The sequence below is a fragment of the Phyllopteryx taeniolatus genome, unplaced genomic scaffold (assembly GCF_024500385.1).
Source record: "Phyllopteryx taeniolatus isolate TA_2022b unplaced genomic scaffold, UOR_Ptae_1.2 contig_28, whole genome shotgun sequence".
In the NCBI taxonomy this organism is placed as follows: Eukaryota; Metazoa; Chordata; class Actinopteri; order Syngnathiformes; family Syngnathidae; genus Phyllopteryx; species Phyllopteryx taeniolatus.
The window spans coordinates 855,359-877,308 of NW_026903206.1; the positions used below are offsets into that span (position 1 = coordinate 855,359).

At 47.1% G+C, this 21,950-nt stretch overlaps 2 non-coding genes across 2 annotated transcripts; both read left to right on the plus strand.

Annotated features, from left to right (window-relative positions):
- Positions 1 to 1,321: 1,321 nt before the first annotated feature.
- On the plus strand, positions 1,322 to 1,403 carry trnal-cag (transfer RNA leucine (anticodon CAG)). The gene has a single exon. It is a non-coding gene; the product is annotated as a tRNA-Leu (tRNA).
- A 1,330-nt stretch (positions 1,404 to 2,733) lies between these two features.
- trnal-cag (transfer RNA leucine (anticodon CAG)) lies at positions 2,734 to 2,815 on the plus strand. Its single transcript has one exon. It is a non-coding gene; the product is annotated as a tRNA-Leu (tRNA).
- Positions 2,816 to 21,950: the final 19,135 nt, after the last annotated feature.

Consider the following 21,950-nt stretch of genomic DNA (forward strand, 5'->3'; position numbering starts at 1 on the left):
TGCCCGATGACAGCTGGGATAGGCTCCAGCACGCCCGCGACCCTAGTGAGGACAAGCGGCTCAGAAAATGGATGGATGGATGGATTTACCAATGTTTTTATTGTTATGAGTTTATACAATAGCAAACCAGCAGATGGTGCTGTCGCTGTGGACCAGAGGGGTATGCGCAGCTTCAGAAGTAAAGACTGTGGCCGACTGATTAACATATCCTGTTGTTTGTCCGCAGTCTGTCCACCGTAGTTTATTGGGAAGACTATCTGTGTGCCACTTGTTGCTGCTCAGCTTTCCCGAGATCTGGCGCTAACACTAGTGTGGAGCATAAATATGCTATGGTAGTGTGGAATGAGTGGACTATTCAGAAAGGGTCTGGTTCAACAATGTTAAATGCTCTGTGTGATGGAAATACAAAAATAGTCAAGAGAGACAGAAAAAATATGAAAGCAATTGTGGAGTTCACTGCATGCCAGGGACTTTCAAAGAGAGGAGACAGAGAATGAAATGGCTGTAATCCTGGGAAACTTCCTTGAACTTTTGCAGATTCGAGGCAAATTTGACAAAACAGTTGCAGAAAAGATAGCAGATATTCCAAGAAATGGAAAGTATGCCAAAATAAGTGCTGAAATACAAGATGCTGAAATGTCTGATTTAAAGGTAGATGAAAGTAAGGACCTGAGTAAAATGGAACAAGTATCTTTGGTGGTGCATGATGTGAAAAATGATGTCGTGGAAGGATTTCTCCATTTCACGCCAGATGATGGTTTAGACACAGTCACCTTTTTGCTATGATCAAAGACTCTCAGTAAATATAACATTGATTACACTGCCTGTATTGGCCAGTGTTATGACAGTACTGCAGTAATGTCCAGTGTTCACACTGGGGTTTAAGAAAAATTCAGAAGAGGTCCCTCGCGTAATCTACAATTTTTTGCCATGCGCGCCAAGTTGGTGAATTACATTCGCAAAGTCGACGCATATGACCCACTTCTGACAAGATGTGACCAACAAACACTTGGTTCCTGTCCTCGGTAGTCCAGTAACGGTAGGGGGAAGTGTGTGTTTTGCAAGCAGTTGAGTTTTACCTCAAATAGAGCTTAATATACACAAAACAGTCAACTGCATTGGCCAGGAATCAGACCCAGGCCTCCCGCGTGGCAGGTGAGAATTCTACCACTGAACAACCAATGCTTGGCATGGTGGCTCTTGCACTTTGACTACATTGCAATGCTCTCGAACGGGTCACCCGCCCACCGGATGAGCAGACCCCCTGGGGTGAATAAAGACCCAGACCCTTTTTTCCTTAGAAACTACACAACATACTACTGTCAGGATGGCCGAGCGGTCCAAGGTGCTGCATTCAGGTTGCAGTCTCTATGGAGGCGTGGGTTCAAATCCCACTCCTGACAGTGTCTATTGTATAAAGACAATGTGTCCATTCTGTCATTCTTTTCCTTTTTGTGAGTGCGCCTCTGCTGGGGGAATTCAATGCTCACATGGCTAGTGAGAATGTGACCCGGAAGGGTGTGATAAAGCCGAACACCTTCTCACTCCTCCCCGATCTGAGCGCGAGTCGTGCTTACTTATAGGAATAATGTGCTCGTCACAGACTGTCAATCATGAAAACCATCTTCACACATAAGGGTTTCGAGATGAGCACTTGACACCAGGACAACCAATAGCCGCAGTTTGATGATCAACTTTGTGGTCATGTCATCGGGCTTGCTGCCGCATTTCTTGGACACTCGGGTCAAAAGAGGGGCGGAGCTGCAATCTGATTCCCACTGGGTGGTGTGTTTGCTTCAATGTTGGGGGCAGATGTCAGTTCGACCTGAAAGAGAATTACGTATTGTGAGGGTGTGCTGGTAATGTCTGGCAGAGTCCCCAGTCAGAAGGAGCTTCAACTCCCACCTCTGGCAAAACTTTGTCCATGTCCTGGGGGAAGCAGGGGACATTAAGTCCGAGTGGCAAATGTTCTGTCAACAGACTTTGTCTTCATTCTCATGCTCTTGACTTGGATTCCTACATTTCAGATGAGTATTGAGTCAGTAAGTCAGAGGCACTGGCATGCATATAAACATCAGAAAACTATGATGCAATGAAAAACAGCACAATCGAAGTCTGTCGGAGTGGCCGAGCCGTCCAAGCAACTCCATTCAAGTTGCAGTCTCGATGGGTATGCGGGTTGAAATTCTGCTTCTTGTGTGATTAGACTGACAAAAACTGTCTGTTTCCTCTCCTTGGCTTTCCAGTCCAACAGAAATTGGTAAAACTAGGGTGTTATCATTGTTTCTGCCCTACACTGCCACGAAACAACACAAGGGATATTTGTGAGGACGGCCCAGCGCGCCAAGTTGGTGAACTACGTTCATAAAGCCTCGCATATGACGTAGTTCTGACAAGATGTGACCAACAAACACTTGGTTCCTGTCCTCGGAAGTCCAGTACCGGTCGGGGAAAATGTGTGTTTTGCAAGCAGAAGGAGTTTGTACTCATTTACCTCAAACAGAGCTGAATATACACAAAACTGTCAAGCTGCATTGGCCGGCAATCAGACCCGGGCCTCCCGCGTGGCAGGCAAGAATTCTACCACTGAACCACCAATGCTTTGTATGGTGGTTCCTGCACTTTGACTACATTCCAATGCTCTCGAACAGGTCGCCCACCGGATGAGCAGACCCCCTGGGGTGAATAAAGACCCGGACCCTTTGTTCCTTCTAAACAACACAACGCACTACTGTCAGGATGGCCGAGTGGTCCTAGGTGTTGCATTCAGGTTGCAGTCGCTATGGAGGTGTGGGTTCAAATCCCACTCCTGACAGTGTCTAGTGTATAAAGACAATGTGTACATTCTGTTGTTCTTTTCCTTTTTGTGAGTGCGCCTCTGCTGGGGGAATTCAATGCTCACATGGCGAGTGACAATGTAACCCGGAAGGGCGTGATAAAGGCGAACGCCTCCTCACCCCTCCCCGATCTGAGTGCGAGTCGTGCTTACTTATAGGAATAATGTGCTCGTCACAGACTGTCAATAATGAAAACCATCTTCACACATAAGGGTTTCCAGATGAGGACTTGACACCAGGACAACCAAAAGCCGCAGTTTGATGATCAACTTTGTGGTCATGTCATCAGGCTTGCTGCCGCATTTCTTGGACACTAGGGTCAAAAGAGGGGCGGAGCTATAATCTGATTCCCACTGGGTGGTGTGTTTGCTTCGATGTTGGGGGCAGATGTTAGTTCGACCTGAAAGAGAATTACGTATTGTGAGGGTGTGCTGGTAATGTCTGGCAAAGTCCCCAGTCAGAAGGAGCTTCAACTCCCACCTCCGGCAAAACTTTGTCCATGTCCCGGGGGAAGCAGGGGACATTAAGTTCGAGTGGCAAATGTTCTGTCAACAGACTTAGTCTTCATTCTCATGCTCTTGACTTGGATTCCTACATTTCAGATGAGTATTGAGTCAGTAAGTCAGAGGCACTGGCATGCATATAAACATCAGAAAACGATGATGCAATGAAAAACAACACAATCGAAGTCTGTCGGAGTGGCCGAGCCGTCCAAGCAACTCCATTCAGGTTGTAAGATCTACGGGTATGCGGGTTGAAATTCTGCTTCTTGTGTGATTAGACTGACAAAAACTGTCTGTTTCCTCTCCTTGGCTTTCCAGTCCAACAAAAATTGGTACAACTAGGGTGTTATCATTGTTTCTGCCCAACACTGCCACGAAACAACACAAGGGATATTTGTGAGGATGGCCCAGTGCGCCAAGTTGGTGAACTACGTTCATAAAGCCTCGCATATGACGTAGTTCTGACAAGATGTGACCAACAAACACTTGGTTCCTGTCCTCGGAAGTCCAGTACCGGTCGGGGAAAATGTGTGTTTTGCAAGCAGAAGTAGTTTGTACTCATTTACCTCAAATAGAGCTGAATATACACAAAACCGTCAAGCTGCAATGGCCAGGAATCGGAGCCGGGGCTCCCGCGTGGCAGGCGAGAATTCTACCACTGAACCACCAATGCTTGGTATGGTGGCTCTTGCACTTTGACTACATTCCAATGCTCTCAAATGCATTTTCTGTCAAATGGCTGTCCGTTGTCGCACTCGTGCGGCTCCAACTTCCGGAGACAAATTTCTTGTGTGTTTTTGACATACTCGGCAAAAAAAGATGATTCTGAATTTGATTCTGCTCATTCTGACTTCATTTACTCTACCAAATCTACTCCTACTAATACTTCCATTCACTCCACTATAATGTATTCCTCAGAAGTGGTTCGGGTTCATAAACCGTGGCTTTGGGGTCCTCACAATAATGTGCAAAAATTACGTATCATTTAATAATCCATACCTTTGTATCCTTAGCCTCGAGCCAATTAAAAGCACTGATGTGATAACATTGTGCCGTATCACGTGATACGAATATATATATATATATATATATATATATATATTCCCCCAGTGCACTCTGCATTCTTTTCACAGTCCCCTCATATCGGTGCATCACCTGACAGGAAGGTGTCCTGTGACTGTTGCGACTGTTTCCCTTGCCTGGACGCGGGTCACTGGGGCCCCTCTATGGAGCCAGGCCTGGAGGTGGGTGATGAAGGCGAGCGCATGGTGGCCAGGCCCCATGGGCCGGGCACAGCCTGAAAGGGTAACGTGGGTCCCCCTTTCCATGGGGTCACCACCTGAGGGAGGGGCCATAGGGGTCAGGGTGCAGTGTGAGCTGGGCGGTGGCCGCAGGCGGGGACCTTGGCGATCCGATCCCCGGCTACAGAAGGTGGCTCCAGATGAAGACGAATCACCTTTTATTGTGATGAACATGCATGCATGTACACAAAATTTGTTCTCTGCATTTACCCCATCACAATGAACACATGCACATGTTAGTGGAACACACTGGAGCAGGGGGCAGGGGGCCCCACGGTGGCAGGCGATGATCCTAACCATGGGCCACGGCTGCCACAGAATGTCACCTCTCTGACAGGGAAGGAGCCCGAGCTGGTGTGTGAGGTTGAGAAGTTCCGACTCGATTGAGTCGGACTCGCCTCCATGCACAGCTTAGGCTCTGCTACGAGTCCTATCGAGAGGGGTTGGGCTCTCTTCCACTCTGGAGTTGCCCACGGTGAGAGGTGCCGAGCAGGTGTGGATATACTTATTGCCCCCCGGCTCGGCGCCTGTACGTTGGGGTTCACCCCGGTGGACGAGAGGGTAGCCTCCCTCCGCCTTCGGGTGGGGGGATGGGTCCTGACTGTTATTTGTGCCTATGCACCAAACAGCAGTTCAGAGTACCCACCCTTTTTGGAGTCCTTAGAGGGGGTGCTGGAAGCGCTCACTTCAATGCTCACGTGGGCAATGACAGTGAGACCTGGAAGGGCGTGATTGGGAAGAACGGCCCCCCCGATCAGAACCCGAGTGGTGTTCTGTTATTGGACTTCTGTGCTCACCACGGATTGTCCATAACGAATACCATGTTCAAGCATAAGCGTGTCAACACGTGCACTTGGCACCAGGACACCCTCGGTCGCCGTTCGATGATCGACTTTGTGGTCGTGTCATCGGACTTGCGGCCGCATGTCTTGGACACTCGGGTGAAGAGAGGGGCTGAGCTGTCAACTGATCACCACCTGGTGGTGAGTTAGCTCCGATGGTGGGGAAGATGCCTGTCCGACGTGGCAGGCCCAAACGTATTGTGAGGGTCTGCTGGGAACGTCTGGCAGAATCTCCTGTCAGAAGGAGTTTCAACTCCCACCTCCGGCAGAACTTCACCCACGTCCTGGGGGAGGCGGGGGAAATTGAGTCCGAGTGGCCCATGTTCAGCGCCTCTATTGCCAAGGCAGCCGACTGAAGCTGTGGCCGTAAGGTAGTCGGTGCCTGTCGTGGCAGCAATCCCCGAACCCGTTGGTGGAAACCAGCGGTGAGGGATGCCGTCAAGCTGTAGAAGGCCTGTCAGGCCTTTTTGGACTGTGGGACTCCTGAGGCAGCTGATGGGTATCGGCTGGCCAAGCGGAATGCGGCTTTGGTGGTTGCTGAGGCAAAAACCCGGGCATGGGAGGAGTTTGGTGAGGCCATGGAGAACGACTTCCGGACGGCGTCTTTGTGTGTCTTTTTAAGCTTCCGTTTTCAAAATATTTACTGAATTCTTTTCCAAACGCTCCAATATCATCTGATTAAAGGTCTGATTAAAGAGTGGCCGAGACGCAACTTTTGATACCTCATTTGTGCGTAGAAAATTGTTGTTTACGATCCTTTATGTTTGCACGTGCGTGCAGAATTAAATAGCATTTATTATTATTATTATTATTATTATTATTATTATTATTATTATTATTATTATTATTATTATTATTATTATTATTATTATACGGTGGCCCGGCTGGTTAGAGCGTCAGCCTCACAGTTCTGAGGACCCGGGTTCAATCCCCTGCCCCACTTGTGTGGAGTTTGCATGTTCTCCCGTACCTGCGTGGGTTTTCTCTGGGCACTCTGGATTCCTCCCACATCCCAAAAACATGCATGCATGGTTGGTTAATTGACTGCTCTGAATTGCCCGTAGGTGTGAATGTGAGTGCGAATGGTTGTTTGTTTGTATGTGCCCTGCGGGTTTTCTCCGGGCACTCTGGTTTCCTCCCACATCCCAAAAACATGCATGGTTGGTTAATTGACTACTCTAAATTGCCTGTCGGTGTGAGTGTGAATGGTTGTTTGTCTGTATGTGCCCTGCGATTGGCTGGCAACCAGTTCAGGGTGTACCCCGCCTCCTGCCCGATGATAGCTGGGATAGGCTCCAGCACGCCCGCGGCCCAAGTGAGGAGAAGCGGCTCAGAAAATGGATGGATGGATTATTATTATTATATTTTTTGCCATTTTAACAGCCTTTTCTGCCAGCGAGTTGAATTTGCTTCTCAAATGGAGCAGCTGAATATTTGAAGCTGAAATGTTTGGATTGGATATTTTGATGTTAAAAGTAAAATTCAAATTGAGTGTGAAAAAAAAAAAAAAAAAAAGTGTAAATCAAATTGAGAATCTGGTGACACAAATATACTGCCACAGCTAAATTTCCTCCAACACACACCTCGATCGACAATCCTACTTCCTAAGGCCCGGGACACACAAAAGGATTTTTCCAATCTTAAAAGAGTTTCCATCTGCTACAGACCCCACGCTTGAACATAAAAAAATCAACCATTTAACAATTTCTGTCATGTTGTGTGCTCCAATAATCTGTTATGCAAAACAACATACAGAAGGATTCTGTTCCACCACGGGTCTGGAAACAAATCTGTAGAATGGTGATGTCATCCGTCAGGTACTTTCATCCATCCATCCATTTTCTTAGCCGCTTACCCTCACAAGGGTCGCGGGAGTGCTGGAGCCTATCCCAGCTATCATCGGGCAGGAGGCGGGGTACACCCTGAACCTGTTGCCAGCCATTCGCAGGGCACATATAAACAAACAACCATTCACACTCACATTCACACCTACGGGCAATTTAGAGTCTTCAATCAACCTACCATGGATGTTTTTTTTGGATGTGGGAGGAAACCGCAGTGTTCGGAGAAAACCCACGAAGGCACGGGGAGAACATGCAAACTCCACACAGGCATAGTAGGGGATTGAACACCTGACCTCAAAACTGTGACGCAGACGCTCCAATCAGTCGGCCTCCGTGCCGCCATAAAGGACTTGCTTTGGAAAATACTTTTTGCTGTCTGGGCAACCCACCCAAAAAAAACATGACATCGGGTAAGACGTTTGTTTTTATTTGCAGTTGTTTCCTTGTTCCTGAGTCAGAGCGCTATTTGATTGGCTACGTTCTGTTTCACGTCACAATTCACGACGTCATGACTGGGGGAGACGTTGGCTTCCACACGTGGAGATTTTGTAAGAGTCGTAAATATTTTTAGGCCCCGACCCATATCGGTCCCTATATTCTGAACAAATTCACTCTTGACACATCTCAGATTTAAAGCAAAGCAAATTTATTTCGATAGTGAATTTCATACACAAGGTAACTCAATAATCAGGCCCTATGGGGGGCACAATGCAGCCCTATGGGGGGCACAAGTCAGTGCAAACTGTAGGCCGGTCCCAAGCCCGGCCTAAATGCAGAGGGTTGCGTCAGGAAGGGCATCCGGCTTTGTCAAACAAAGATGAGCGTTCATCCAAAGAATTCCATACCGAATCGGTCGTGGCCCGGGTTAACCACGTCCACCACCAGCGCCGTCAACCTGCGGGCCACCGTTGGAAATTCAGCTACTGTGGGTCGAAGTCAAAGAAGAAGAAGAGGTGGAAAGCGGGTTCTTCGGCAGAAAGAGAAGAGGAAAGCACAGAGCCTAGAACTGAATATGGGGACTTTGAATGTTGGGACTATGACAGGAAAATCTCAGGAGTTGGTTGACATGATGATTTGGAGAAAGGTTAATAGGTTGACAGTATGGTTTCATGCAGAGAAAGAGTACCATAGATGCATTATTTGCCTTGAGGATGTTGTTGGAAAAGTACAGAGAAGGTCAGAAGGAGCTACATTGTGTCTTTTTAGATCTAGAGAAAGCCTTTCACAGAGTACCCAGAGAGGAACTGTGGTACTGCATGCGGAAGTCAGGAGTGGCAGAGAAGTATGTTAGAATAATACAGGACATGTACGAGGGCAGCAGAACAGCGGTGAGGTGTGCTGTAGGTGTGACAGATGAATTTAAGGTGGAGGTGGGACTGCATCAGGGATCAGCCCTGAGCCCCTTCCTTTTTGCAGTGGTGATGGATAGGCTGACAGATGAGGTTAGACTGGAATCCCCGTGGACCATGATGTTTGCAGATGACATTGTGATCTGCAGTGAAAGTAGGGAGCAGCTGGAGGAACAGTGAGAAAGATGGAGGCATGAACTGGAAAGAAGAGGAATGAAGATTAGCCGAAGTAAGACAGAATATATGTGCATGAATGAGAGGGGCGGTGGGGGAAGAGTGAGGCTACAGGGAGAAGAGATAGCAAGGGTGGAGGACTTTAAATACTTGGGGTCAACCGTCCAGAGCAATGGTGAGTGTGGCCAGGAAGTGAAGAAAAGGGTCCAAGCAGGTTGGAACGGGGGGAGGAAGGTGTCAGGTGTGTTATGTGACAGAAGAGTCTCTGCTAGGATGAAGGGCAAAATCTATAAAACAGTGGTGAGGCCAGCCATGATGTACGGATTAGAGACAGTGGCACTGAAGAGACAACAGGAAGCAGAGTTGGAGGTGGCAGAAATGAAGATGTTGAGGTTCGCTCTTGGAGTGACCAGGTTGGATAAAATTAGAAATGAGCTCATCAGAGGGACAGCCAAGTTTCGATGTTTTGGAGACAAACTTAGAGAGAGCAGACTTCGATGGTTTGGGCACGAACAGAGGAGAAATAGTGAGTATATTGGTAGAAGGATGATGAAGATGGAGCTGCCAGGCAAGAGAGCGAGAGGAAGACCAAAGAGAAGGTTGATGGATGTCGTGAGGGAAGACATGATGGCAGTTGGTGTTTGAGAGGAGGATGCAGGAGATAGGCTCCCATGGAAAAGGATGACGCGCTGTGGCGACCCCTAACGGGACAAGCCGAGACGAAAAGAAGAAGAATACACAAGGTAACTCAATGTGCCTTACATGGTTAAAAGCATTTCAAAACTGTTAAATATATTTTAGAAGTTATCATTTATTTGCTTAGCTTGCATTAGTATTATGGACGATTTTAGATGTCTCGCCTTCAAAAAGATGACTCAGCATCATCCGATGGAAGGGCGCCTGGACCAAGGACGTGATCGGATGTCGTCGGGGATGTGACAGGTGTTGGTCCAATGTTTTGTTTTGTGTCTTATTGTTTAGAACATTATGTCTGGGAAAAACCCTCCTATTTTCAAATAAATGCAGGAGCGACGGGAGAGATTGGTTAGAGCGTGTTGAGAGACTGTGATCTGAACAATCTCCCATACGCCCTCCTCATGAGAAAAAGAAATCAGTGTCATAATTTCTTTTGTGTCTATTTTTTTATAATGTTGGGTAAGATAAATCCAACAACTAGCAACCCTTTATTGCACAGTGACTGTTTTTTTTGTCATTGTCTTTATGTCCCAAGTGTTCTCTGTCAATTGACTTTATGTTGTCGTACTAGAGCGGCTCCAATTACCGGAGACAAATTCCTTGTGTGTTTTTTGGACATACTTGGCAAATAAAGATGATTCTGATTCTGATTATTCAATAGCGCTTACCTGGGGGAAGGAGCTGGAAGAGGTGGTGACCAGGATGTGGCGGTTCCAAGAGGATTTTGCATGCTCTTGTCTGAGTGGAAGTTCTCAAATTCTCAAGTGTGTTTACTTTTCAAAATCTATGATCTGATCACACATTTGTAGTGTTGAGAATGAGTTCGCACCATCCACACAAAAAATCCAAAATAGACCAGCCTACAATTGGAGAATAAAGATGACACGATCCACTCGAGATATTTTCAAGCGGAAAAAATATGATATTTTTTAAATATAAAATGTTGCATTTCAGACAACCATGTGGTTTACGGCCATACTACCCTGAGAACGCCCGTTGTGTGGTAGAGTGGCTGCAGGTGTGGGGGTTTGGCACAGCTGCACTCGTTAGTGGGGCATGAGCAGTACAGGCAGCAGGAGCTCTGTGCTCCTCCTGTCACGGCCCTGTGTTTCAAGTTGTTTTTCTTTGTTTTGCAGTCTCTGGGTGGGCGTGGACATTGGTGACGCACCTGTCATGCATTGTAATCATCAGCCTTTTTAGGGGGCACCGTGACAGTGTGTGGGCGTTGGAATATTCACTCGGTTTTGCCCCGTGTTTGCCGCCGTTCTGACCGCTGTCCAAATTTAGGCTCAATATGATTATACCACACGGACCGTTTGTCGTGTCTCCCTGCGTTATCTGTTTTTGATTCTCTCTGGTTGTGAGTTCCTTTAGTTTCGTAAGTCTTGCCATCACATGCTCTTCCATTTAATTAAAATTGTTCGGACCTCTGACCTGGAGTCTATTTTTTGGGATCTGCCCTTACGGCATTGCCGATCGTGACAGAATATTCCGACCAGAAATGGATCCCACAAACTCAGACTCTTTTCGCCACGCGTTGGCAAGTCAGGGACATTTGGTAGGAAGACACGAGACATCGTTACACAAGCTCAGGGAGGCAATTACGGCGTTAACGACCCATCTCACTACACTGAGTTCTCGGGTTGATCAGGTGTGTGCACTTGGATTACCTCCGGTTCTGGCAAAAGCACCCGCCACCAACACAGTGGCCGCGGTGCCACCCACCAGGGAGGCTTGTCTCCCAAATCCACCTCGTTATGCTGGGGAGCTTGGCGGCTGCGGTCAATTTATTTATCAATGTACCCTAGTATTTGACCAACAACCGGTCACGTATGCCCAGGATAAGACGAAGGTGGCTTTTATAATGAGTCTACTTACGGGTCAGGCGGCATCGTGGGCGATGGCGGTCAGCAGCGCCAACCCAGCGTTACGTTCCTCCTTCCCAGCATTCGAATCTGAACTGAGGAGAGTTTTTGATCACCCCGTCAAGGGCAAGGAAGCCGGTAGCCGGCTGTTGGACCATTCCCAAGGGGACTTGTCAGTAGCCGAATACTCCATTTCGTTCCGCATCCTGTCAGCAGAGAGTGGATTCGACGATGTTGCGTTGAGCGGCATTTTTCGTCGGGGACTCTGTCCTGCCGTCAAAGATGAGTTGGCGGCCCGGGACGAGACCACTAATTTGGAGGAGTTGATCGGACTAGCCATTCGACTGGACAATCGACTGAGGGAACGGCAGCGCGAGCGGGCGGCTGAACGGCGCATTTTTTTTTAGTCCGCTTCCCCGGGACATTCTACGTCCGCCATGGAAGACGCCGCCTGTGTTCCCCCATCCACCTCGGCGTCGACGAGGGAGCCGGCCCTGGCCGTGGAGGAGCCGATGTAACTCGGCGGAGGGCGACTGGCGGAGATGGAACATCGGAGACGCATGAGAGCGGGGGCGTGTCTGTACTGTGGCCGACCAGGACACAAGGTATCCACATGCATGGCGAGACCTTCACGGGGAAGTGACGCTACACCTTCCAAGCAGAGCGGCCAGGTGGTGGTGACAGCACCTTCTGCCTCCTGAAAGAACGTCTCATCGTGTGAGTATTTTGATGAAGACTTGGTACCCGGTGAATTGAGAACTGGATCGAACAACAAGAGACTACAATTGCCGGGCGAAGTATCGGGATTTGGCGGCAGTGTGAAGGTTTCCGCGTTAATTGACTCCGGAGCTGATGAGTGTTTTGTGGACTCCTGTGTGATAGAGACTCTAAATTGTCCACTGTACAGACTTAGCAAACTGAGAAAAGTTCTTGATTTGGATGGGCGTCTCCTGGCGGTTACAACACATATTACGGCTCCACTGTGTTTAAAGCTCTCGGGTAACCACATCGAATCGCGGCGATTTTTTTGTAATGCCCTGTCAATCTGCTCCAGTTGTGCTGGGATTAACGTGGTTAAAACTTTATAATCCAGATATTAACTGGGATCAACTACAGATTGTGAATTGGAACCTATTTTGTCATTCTCATTGTCTGCAGTCTGCCATGTTGACTACCACCACCCGTGTTCAAGACGAGCACATCAATTTGGCTAAAGTACCGGCTGAGTACCATGATTTGCAACTAGTGTTCAGTAAGGATCGCGCCCAATGTTTGCCTCGGCATCGTCGTCATTCATGACTGCATACGGTTACCAGCCGCCGTAGTTCCCTTCTCAGGAGAGGGAGGTGGTCATCCCGTCTGTACAGGTCCATCTCCGAAGGGCTCATCGGGTGTGGCGGGATGCAAGGGCGGCCTTGTCCCGTACTGAGGCTCGCAACAGGAAGTTAGCTGATCGTCATCGGATCTTAGCTCCTCCCTACCGTCCTGGTGAGAAGGTCTGGTTGTCCACACGAGATTTGCATTTGGCCGGGGGTTCTAAAAAACTGGGTCCTCGGAATATTGGTCCTTTCGAAATTGACTCTGTTGTTAACCGGTGGCAGTTAAACATCGGCTCCCTCCCACCATGAAAGTTCACCCGGTATTCCATGTCTCCTTGCTCAAACCAGGTTCTTCCAGCCCCCTGTGTCCTCCAGTGGTGCCTCCTCCTCCTCCTCCGCGGGTGGTTGATGGTGAGCCAGTGTACACGGTGGGTGAACTATTGGATTCCAGAAGAAGGGGCAGGGGTGTGCAGTATTTGGTCGACTGGGAGGGTTACGGCCCTGAGGAGCGTTCCTGGGTTCCCCGCTCTTGGATCCTAGATCCGTCCCTTCTCCGGGCCTTCCACTCTCTCCACCCGGGTTATCCGCCAGGAGGCGTCCTTTGAGGGGGGGATACTGTCATGGCCCTGTGTTTCAAGTTGTTTTTCTTTGTGTTGCAGTGTCTGGACATCGGTGACGCACCTGTCATGCATTGTAATCAGCAGCCTTTTTAGGGGGCACCGTGACAGTGTGTGGGCGTCGGAATATTCACTAGTTTTTGCCCCGTGTTTGCCGCCGTTCTGACCGCTGTCCAAATTTAGGCTCAATACGATTATACCACACGGACCGTTTGTTGTGTCTCCCTGCGTTATCTGTTTTTGATTCTCTCTGGTTGTGAGTTCCTTCAGTTTCGTATGTCTCGCCATCACATGCTCTTCCATTTAATTAAAATTGTTCGGACCTCTGACCTGGAGTCTATTTTTTGGGATCTGCCCTTATGGCATTGCCGATCGTGACACCTCCGGCTACCTGTTACTTGTGTTTCTTGATTGTTTTTTTTTTTTTTTGTTTGTTTGTGACCTTTTTCCTCCTCCCAGCTTCCCGCTGTGGAGGAGTGTTTTGTCTCATTGTTTTTCTCCCCTTCAGGTCGAATGGACGGATTGGCTGTTGGTCAGGACAGGCTTATGGACATGAGGCAGGTGAACAAGATGGATTCAGGGCGAGGAAAAGGTTTGACTGGTTGCAGTGGTGTGGTGAATAAGAATGTCGAGACAAGAAGGTAGGCTGGGAAGTTGCTTGTTGTTTCTTTTATGGGGCTGCCAGCTTATATAGCGAATGATGATATCCTGGAGAAACTACAGGCTTGGGGAGTCTCAGCGGTCTCTGAGGTGAGGAGGAGAATGTGGCTGGGAACGGACATCGCGGACGGCACAAGGTTTGTAAAGGTGAAATTCACCACCACTGTACAGTCTCTGCCTTACTCGACTAGGTTTGTCACAGCGGCAGGTCTGGAGTACTTTCGTGTTATTCACGATCGACAGGTTAAAGTTTGTCGAGGGTGTCTCTCTCCCAGCCATGTGTACAGGGACTGTCCCGAGTTTCTGTGTTGGAAGTGTGGGGTCCAGGGGCATTATGCCCGCGAGTGTCAGGTGCCCAATTCGCAAACGTTTGCTACATGCAGGCAATATTTTCCTCTCTGTGTTTGTGAAAAGGGGAAATTAGATGGGGGGCTGCTGATGCCAAGTCCTCCATTCTCCCTGTTTCTTCTGGATCGGTGGCTGCTGGTCTGGGGGAATCAACTATGACACGTTTGCTGGTAGAGGCGCCTGTGACGGTGGGGGCTGGAGGTATTGTTCCTCGCCCTACTCCTGAACGGGGGGGAGGGGAGGAAATCCCTATCCCTGATGCCTGGGTGGCAGAGGCTGAACCTGAGATGGGGGTGAGTGCTGGACCATCTCCACTCCCTGCCCCTGAACAGGAGGAGGCAACTATTGAATTTAGGTGTACTCCTCGGCCGACGATTAAAAGTCCTAAGCGGAGGAAAGAGCAATACAGTCTGTGTCTTCTATTCAGAAGAGAGGCACCTCACAGAACAGTGAGGGGAGGCATCAGACTGGGCTCTCAGGAGGGGATGTTTCGATTGAGCGGGTGGCGCGTTTTCCCGTGTCACAGCTATTGCCCCCTCATATCACCTGTTCGTCTGCCACCCTAGAACCAGTCCTGGACTCAGATGAGGGCATGGAGTGTGATGTGATGGAGCGAAAGAAATGGCAATGCGAAGGCACTGGAAAGGGTGGGCTTAAAAATTTAAGTAGACTCGACGAGTCCATCTTTTCTTTTTTGCTTATGATGAATTTTCTTCTGGTGTCAGCAAATGATAAACATTTACGCTCCCAATGTGGAGTTAGATAGGAGGGACTTTTTCCTGCATGTGTTCTCCTTTGTGACTGATAGAACCTTGTTGATTGGTGATTTCAATACATATCTCAGTAAACTGGATGTCAGTGTAAATAATGTTTTAGGACTGATGTTAGCAGGAATTGTCTTTTAGATCTGATGACCGGTAGTAATATGGTAGAAATCTGGAGGACTTTAAATCTAAGTCGGCCAGTTTTCTCCAGGGTGCAGGTTGTCCAAAATGAACTGAAGCAATCACGCATCGATCTCTGTTTAACATCAGCCTCTCTTGTGCAGAATCTGGACAGGCCACTGTACACATGGTCGAGTCATAGTGACCACGCGTTGCTCTCCGTTGAACTGGTACTTGGGGGAAGTCGGAGGACCGGCGGGCTTTGGGTGCTAAACAACTCCCTTCTGAAGGACGATTGCTACATTTCCAGGGTGAGCGGGCTCTTTGGCTCGGCTGAGATGGAGCTTGAATGTGTTGACAACGTTATAGACTGGTGGGAGAGTTTTAAAACAAGGGTTAAAAAGATAACTATAAGCGACTGTAAGAAGAAAAACTGGTTAGAGAAATTGGAGGAGAGGGCCGTAAGAAATCGGTTACTGGAAATTACGACAGCTGCCGCGCATTGGCAGGGACCAGTAAACCCTGAGCTGTTCTTGCTGAGGAATAAATTGGAGTCAATGGAAATTAAAAAATGTAGAGGTGCGGTCCTTAGGGCGAGGGTGCAATACGTAGTGGAAGGGGAACGCTCCACTGCTTTTTTCTTTGGACTCGAGAAAGCAAAACAGAGTAAGGCCTATTTTAACTCTTTAGTGTCAAGAAGTTCAAATAAGGTGCTAATGGATGTAGGGGACATTTTGGAGGAAGTGGAGCGTTTTTATGGAGATTTATTTGCGTCACAACGCACCTCAAGTAATAATGCTCTGGAGGCAGTTGGTGCTTTAAATAAGCCTTTGACCCAAGAGGATATGGAATGGTGTGAAGTATGCAAGTATGCATACTTGCATACTAAGTATTTACAAGTATGCAGACATTCGATCGGGTTGCCCCGACTTTCAGTGAAGGGATTGTCGCACTGATTTTTAAACAGGGGGACCGTACAAATCTTGGTAATTACAGGCCCATTAGTTTGTTGAACAGTGACTACAAGGTCCTCGCGAAAGTTATAGCGAATAGGCTTAAAGTGGTGATAGGCAATATTGTTTCAGAAACACAAACATATGGTATACCACGCAGGGAAATTGCTGACACAATTTTGACTCAAAAATATTTGATCAAACAGATGAATGACACGCATGGGATCCATGTATGCATTGATTTTGAGAAAGCATTTGACAGAGTTGAGCATGATTTCTTATGGTGGGTTTTGAAGAAATTTGGTTTCGGTCAAATCTTCATTGGATGGATTCAGAGGTTATATTTGAGTGCTTTTAGTAGAATCAAAGTCAGTGGGTTGCTGACGGGCCCTGTGAGGCTGGGGAGGTCGGTGAGACAGGGATGCCCTTTGTCCTCACTGCTTTACAGCCTTGTGGCAGAACCGCTGGCTGCCCTGCTCAAGCAGAATAATGATATTAGGGGTATTCTGACACCAGCAAACAATGAAGTTAGAATTATTCAATATGCAGATGACACAAATTTGTTAGTCAGGGATGTAGAGAGTCTTAAAGTGGCTCTCCATGAACTGAATGTTTACTGCCAGGCCTCTGGCGCAAAGATAAATACTAATAAGACGACTATGGCTGTGTTTGGTGCGTCGCAGGCTACTCCTCGCACCTGGGGTTTTCGTGAGGCCGGGAACAGCTACAAAGTTCTGGGAGTCTTGTTGTGTAAGTTTGCGGAGGTATGTAATAGGAAAACATTTTGAATAAAATAGAAAGTCAACTTAACGTATGGAGGTTGAGAAATCTAACCCTGAAAGGTAAAGTCCGAGTGATAAACACTTTGTGTATTTAGAAGTTGGTACATGGCCTGACTGTTACTGATTTGCCTGGTGACATTTTGAGTAAGCTAAAGGTAATTTTCAGCCGTTTCATGTGGAAGAGAGAAAAGGGTCTGGTGAGTCATGCTACGCTGATAGGGGATCATGGAGCGGGTGGTTTGGGGATGATTGATATAGACACGAAGAAGAAATCTTTAAGGCTAAAAATCATCAAAAAATGTTTGGACTTGTCCTTCACAGCCCCGTGGAAGGACTTTGTTATACCCACCCTGCGGGGGTTGGGGCATTTTGGTGACTATAACTTATGTCAAATGTTGCCGAGGTCATTGTTCCCCGCCCTAGATCCCTTTGAGAGGGAGGTTCTGGAGGCATGGTGGTCGCTCAGGCCATGGGTGGGAGCAGAGCCAAAGTCGCTGCAACAATTGCTGAAAGTTCCGCTGAGGTTCAACCCCGATCTCATGGGCGGAGGGCCAGGGAGTGGGGAGAGAATGTTCAGCGATACATTTGAGAGGCCAGGAATAAGTACGATTGGGGATTTATTAGATGGGAGCGGGAACTATGACATTGTCAGGGTTCGGACTCTGTTTCGGTCGCGGGGAGTCCTCTTCCGCAGAACGGTTGTTTTGTGCTTGGCTGGAGGAATTAGGGAATCCAGACTCAGGAATTGGGGGTCTTTTCTGGAGGGTTCATCCTCTGGAGGGTACCTGGGGGCGGAGCGGGATGTCGGTTTTGTGCTGGTCGACGGGACAAGGTTTTTTGTTTTGTCGGAGTGCAGCACAAAACGACTTTACAGGGTTTTGATAGCCGGAGTGTTCCGGAGACACGGACGTTCCCAGCACTGACCATTACATCCATCTGGGCCAACATTGGTATACCGCACCAAAGGTCAGTAATACTTCAAATTACGACACAGAATCATATTCCCTTGCACAACACTCAATGCTATTTCTCCTAGCGTTTATGGCAGGGACTGTATGGTGTGTAAAGAGGCACCCGAGGACTACGAACATCTTGTCCTCGGGTGCAGAGCCGTCCGTGAGTTCCGTTCTAGGTTGGAGGATCTCCTCGCAAGGACGCTGGGCCTGAGGCTCCCCCCCACCCCCCGGTGGCACGTGAGGCTGCATATCGACAGGAAGTGGAGCGGCTGGAGCTGTGGTGCGGCCGACACAACCTGGAACTGAACACGCTCAAGACTGTAGAGATGATCGTGGACTTCAGGAGGCATCCTTCGCCACAGCTGCCCCTCACGTTGTCCAGCCGCCTTGTGTCAACCATCGAGACCTTCAAGTTCCTGGGTCAATCTCTCAGGACCTGAAGTGGGCGACTAATATCAACTCCGTCCTCAAAAAGGCCCAGCAGAGGATGTACTTCCTGCGGCTTCTGAGAAAGCACGGCCTGCCACCGGAGCTGCTGAGACAGTTCTAACAGCGGTAGTCGAATCAGTCCTGTGTTCTTCCATCACAGTCTGGTTTGGTGCTGCTAAAAAAAAGGACAAACTCCGACTGCAACGGACAATCAAAACTGCTGGAAGGATTGTCGGTACCCCCCTACCCACCATTGAGGACTTGCACGCTGCCAGAACTAAGACAAGGGCGTGCAAAATCCTCTCGGACCCTCCGCACCCCGGTCACCAGCTCTTCCAGCTCCTTCCCTCAGGTAGGCGCTACCGATCAATGCAAACTAGAACTAGTAGACACTCCAACAGCTTCTTCCCTCTTGCGATCAACTTCTTAAACACCTAACCTATAATTCCATTACAACAAGCTGGCAATTTTTTTTACTTGAGTTCATTGTCACATTTCTGTGGGGCCAATTATGTATTACTCGTGCACTCACTGTAGTTGTCTCGCCATGCTGCACTATTTGCATATACTGGCCATGTACCACATAAACAAAACCAACACCATAGTAGCCAAAGTTGCTACGTAACAACCTATCGAATCTCATAACCAACGTGGGTGTGCCTTTCTGCTGAGTTCTCACTAAAAGGGTTGGTGTCTTTTTTCTTCATTGACCAGCAAGCGTTTTCAGAATCTACACATCTGCCCCCTGCTCCGTTATCAGACTTTTGCTTACCTTCCCTATTTGAGTACTCAGCTGAAATGACTCTTTTACAGTGTGTTAAATGAACCCACGTGTTTCTTTCTGCTATTTTTTAGGGCTGTAAAGTGTCAATCTATCTGTGCCACCATCCCTCCGGTTGAGACGTGACACAGCATGGCTCAATATAGCAGCCCATTTGAATAGGTTTTTTTTTTTTTTTTTTTTTTTTTTCTTCTCTGTGCTAATGTAAATTTCATTTTGTAGTTTTGCACTTTGTTTTTCCCAATATTGCGCAAACACATGAACTGTGGAATACACATATTGGCTATCAGTATAGATTGTACCATCTTTATTTATCATTAGTTTGCATGCCTCGGTTAATGCTACTAATTCAGCAGCTTGTTCAGCCAATTCCTGACAATCATGCTGCGTGCCTTCATCAAGTAAGGGTGTTAGTGTGGCTGGATTTAAGGTTGTGCATCGCTCAACAGTCAAATGTGGTTGTGACAGCAAGATGGCCATGCAAGATAAATGTCTTGCAGGTGATAAAAACGCCATATTCGTTTGCAATAGGAGAGCAGACACTGTATGTGGGACCTTAAGAGTTAATCGATGAAATAACACAATTGTGGAACTGCTCTCTACTGCCGTCATGGCTGCCACAACTGCTCTGACACAATGTGGTAATGCACACGTCACGCTGTCCAATTTAGTCAAAAAATAAGCCCATGGTCTTAGCTTATCACCGTATTGTTGTGTAAGTACGGAGGTCATGTAATAGCTTTTACAATCTACCATTTGAATGAATGTTTTATCATTAAATTTGGAAGGCCTAGCGCAGCACTGGACACCAAATGTTGTTTAATGTCACAGAAGGCCTTTTCTGCCTCTGTATTCCATTAAACAGGTGATGTCATTTTAAGGTTGTCTTCATACATTAATTTTGACAATGGTGCAACAATTTCTGCATCGTTTGGAATCCATGCTCGACAATAATTTGTCAGACCTAAAAATTATTATTATATGTTTCTTCGTCTGTGGTTTAGGATTTTTTTAAGACTATAGCTTTCCTGTCTTCTAATATAGTCCTTCCTCCTACACTTAAATTATGGTCTAGATATTTGACTTGCCTTTTACACCATTGCAATTTATTTTTGTTAACTTTATGTCCCTCTTCTGCTAGATGATGCAGTAAGGCCAATGTTAAATATATTGTAGAAGTTATCATTTATTTGCTTAGCTTGCATTAGTATTATGGACCATTTTGAGAAAGGGAGATGTCTCGCCTTCAAGAAGATGACTCAGCAGGAATCATCAGAGAGAAGGACGTGGCCGGGACGTGGCAGGTGTTGGTCCCATGTTTTCACCTTGAAACCCTATCCTTAGTGTGTTGTGTCTTGTAGCTTAGTACGTTATGTCTTGTAAACTTAGAAACCTCCCTATTTTCAAATAAATGCAGGAGCGACGGGAGAGATTGTTTAGAGCGTGTTGAGAGGCTGTGATCTGAACAATCTCCCATACGCCCTCCTCATGAGAAAAAGAAACCAGTGTCTTCATTCCTTTTGTGTCTATTTTTTATAATGTTGGGTAAGATAAATCCAACAGCCAATGAATCTTTGCATGTCGCTCCCTCCTGGGGGAGTGAATTTAGACATGCGTGTTGTCATTACTTGTGAATAAATTGTAGGCCTTTCACAGTAACCTTGCGGTAATCTAGTAAATGTATATATATATATATATTTTTTTTTCCTCAAATGTGAATGCAAACCAAAATTGACTGTTCTTTTCTACTGGTACAGAAAAGAAGGCATTACTTAAGTCCACCAGGCTGGCTTCGTCATGCGGTAGTATTCTCTTTTTTTTTTTTTTTTTTTTTTTTTTAGGGCAGTCACATGCAATGTGGCCTTTGTCTCCACAGCACCAACAGACGGTATTATCATAATAATTTCGACCTCCACCATATCTTACTCTCCCACGGCCTCTGCCGCATCCTCTAAAATTTTCTCTCTCTCTGCCTTGATAATATATTTCTGTTCCTTCGTTGAGGAAGACATCTCTCTTCTTTTTTTTTTGTCCTCACACTCTTTCTGCGTGGAGGGCATGATTAACATATTCCTCCAGATGGCCAGTTGCGAGGTTTATCCAATGTTTATCTACCCATCTGTTAATGTGTTCTTTCGAATTCGCATGTAAAGCATTTTTTAACTGTTGTTGATAAGGGCCCTGAGGATTGGCATCCTCATTCAAGCCGCTGTTTGCTTTAAAACAAGCGGTCATTCTAACCCTATATTCTTCAAAAAGTTTGTCATCTTTTTATTTCACCCTACTAATTTCCGTGTTTAAATGTTTTATTTTGGAAGGGTTTTGGAGGGGTTGAACATATTTCCAATCTTTACACGTTAGGCGTATTTTTTGATCCGTTTTACTGTTATTTTTTCCCATTTTGTGAATTTTGAAGTCAGTTTATTTGCACCTAGAGTGACCTAAATACTGACTATATTCAAAATGACAGGGTGACAATGAATGTCTGAGTTTTGGTAACCCTCAAGCTTCTACCCCACACGGGGCGAAGGATTCTTGCCTCTGCTTCCAAACCCAGTTGTCACTTACAATCCAGTCTTATACATTCATACTTTTACACATTCACACGATATTAGTAACGTTTTTACAAACACACGAAAACACGGAAACACGGAAACACAGAAACACAGAAACACGGAATTTAAGTACGTACAGGACTCCGCCGTCCTCGCGGAATTTGTCGGACTCCGCCGTCCCTCTTACCACTTGCCAGTGACTAGTATTACACAAGGTTTATTCTGCCGCAGACTTCTTCGTCGCGCAATTCACTC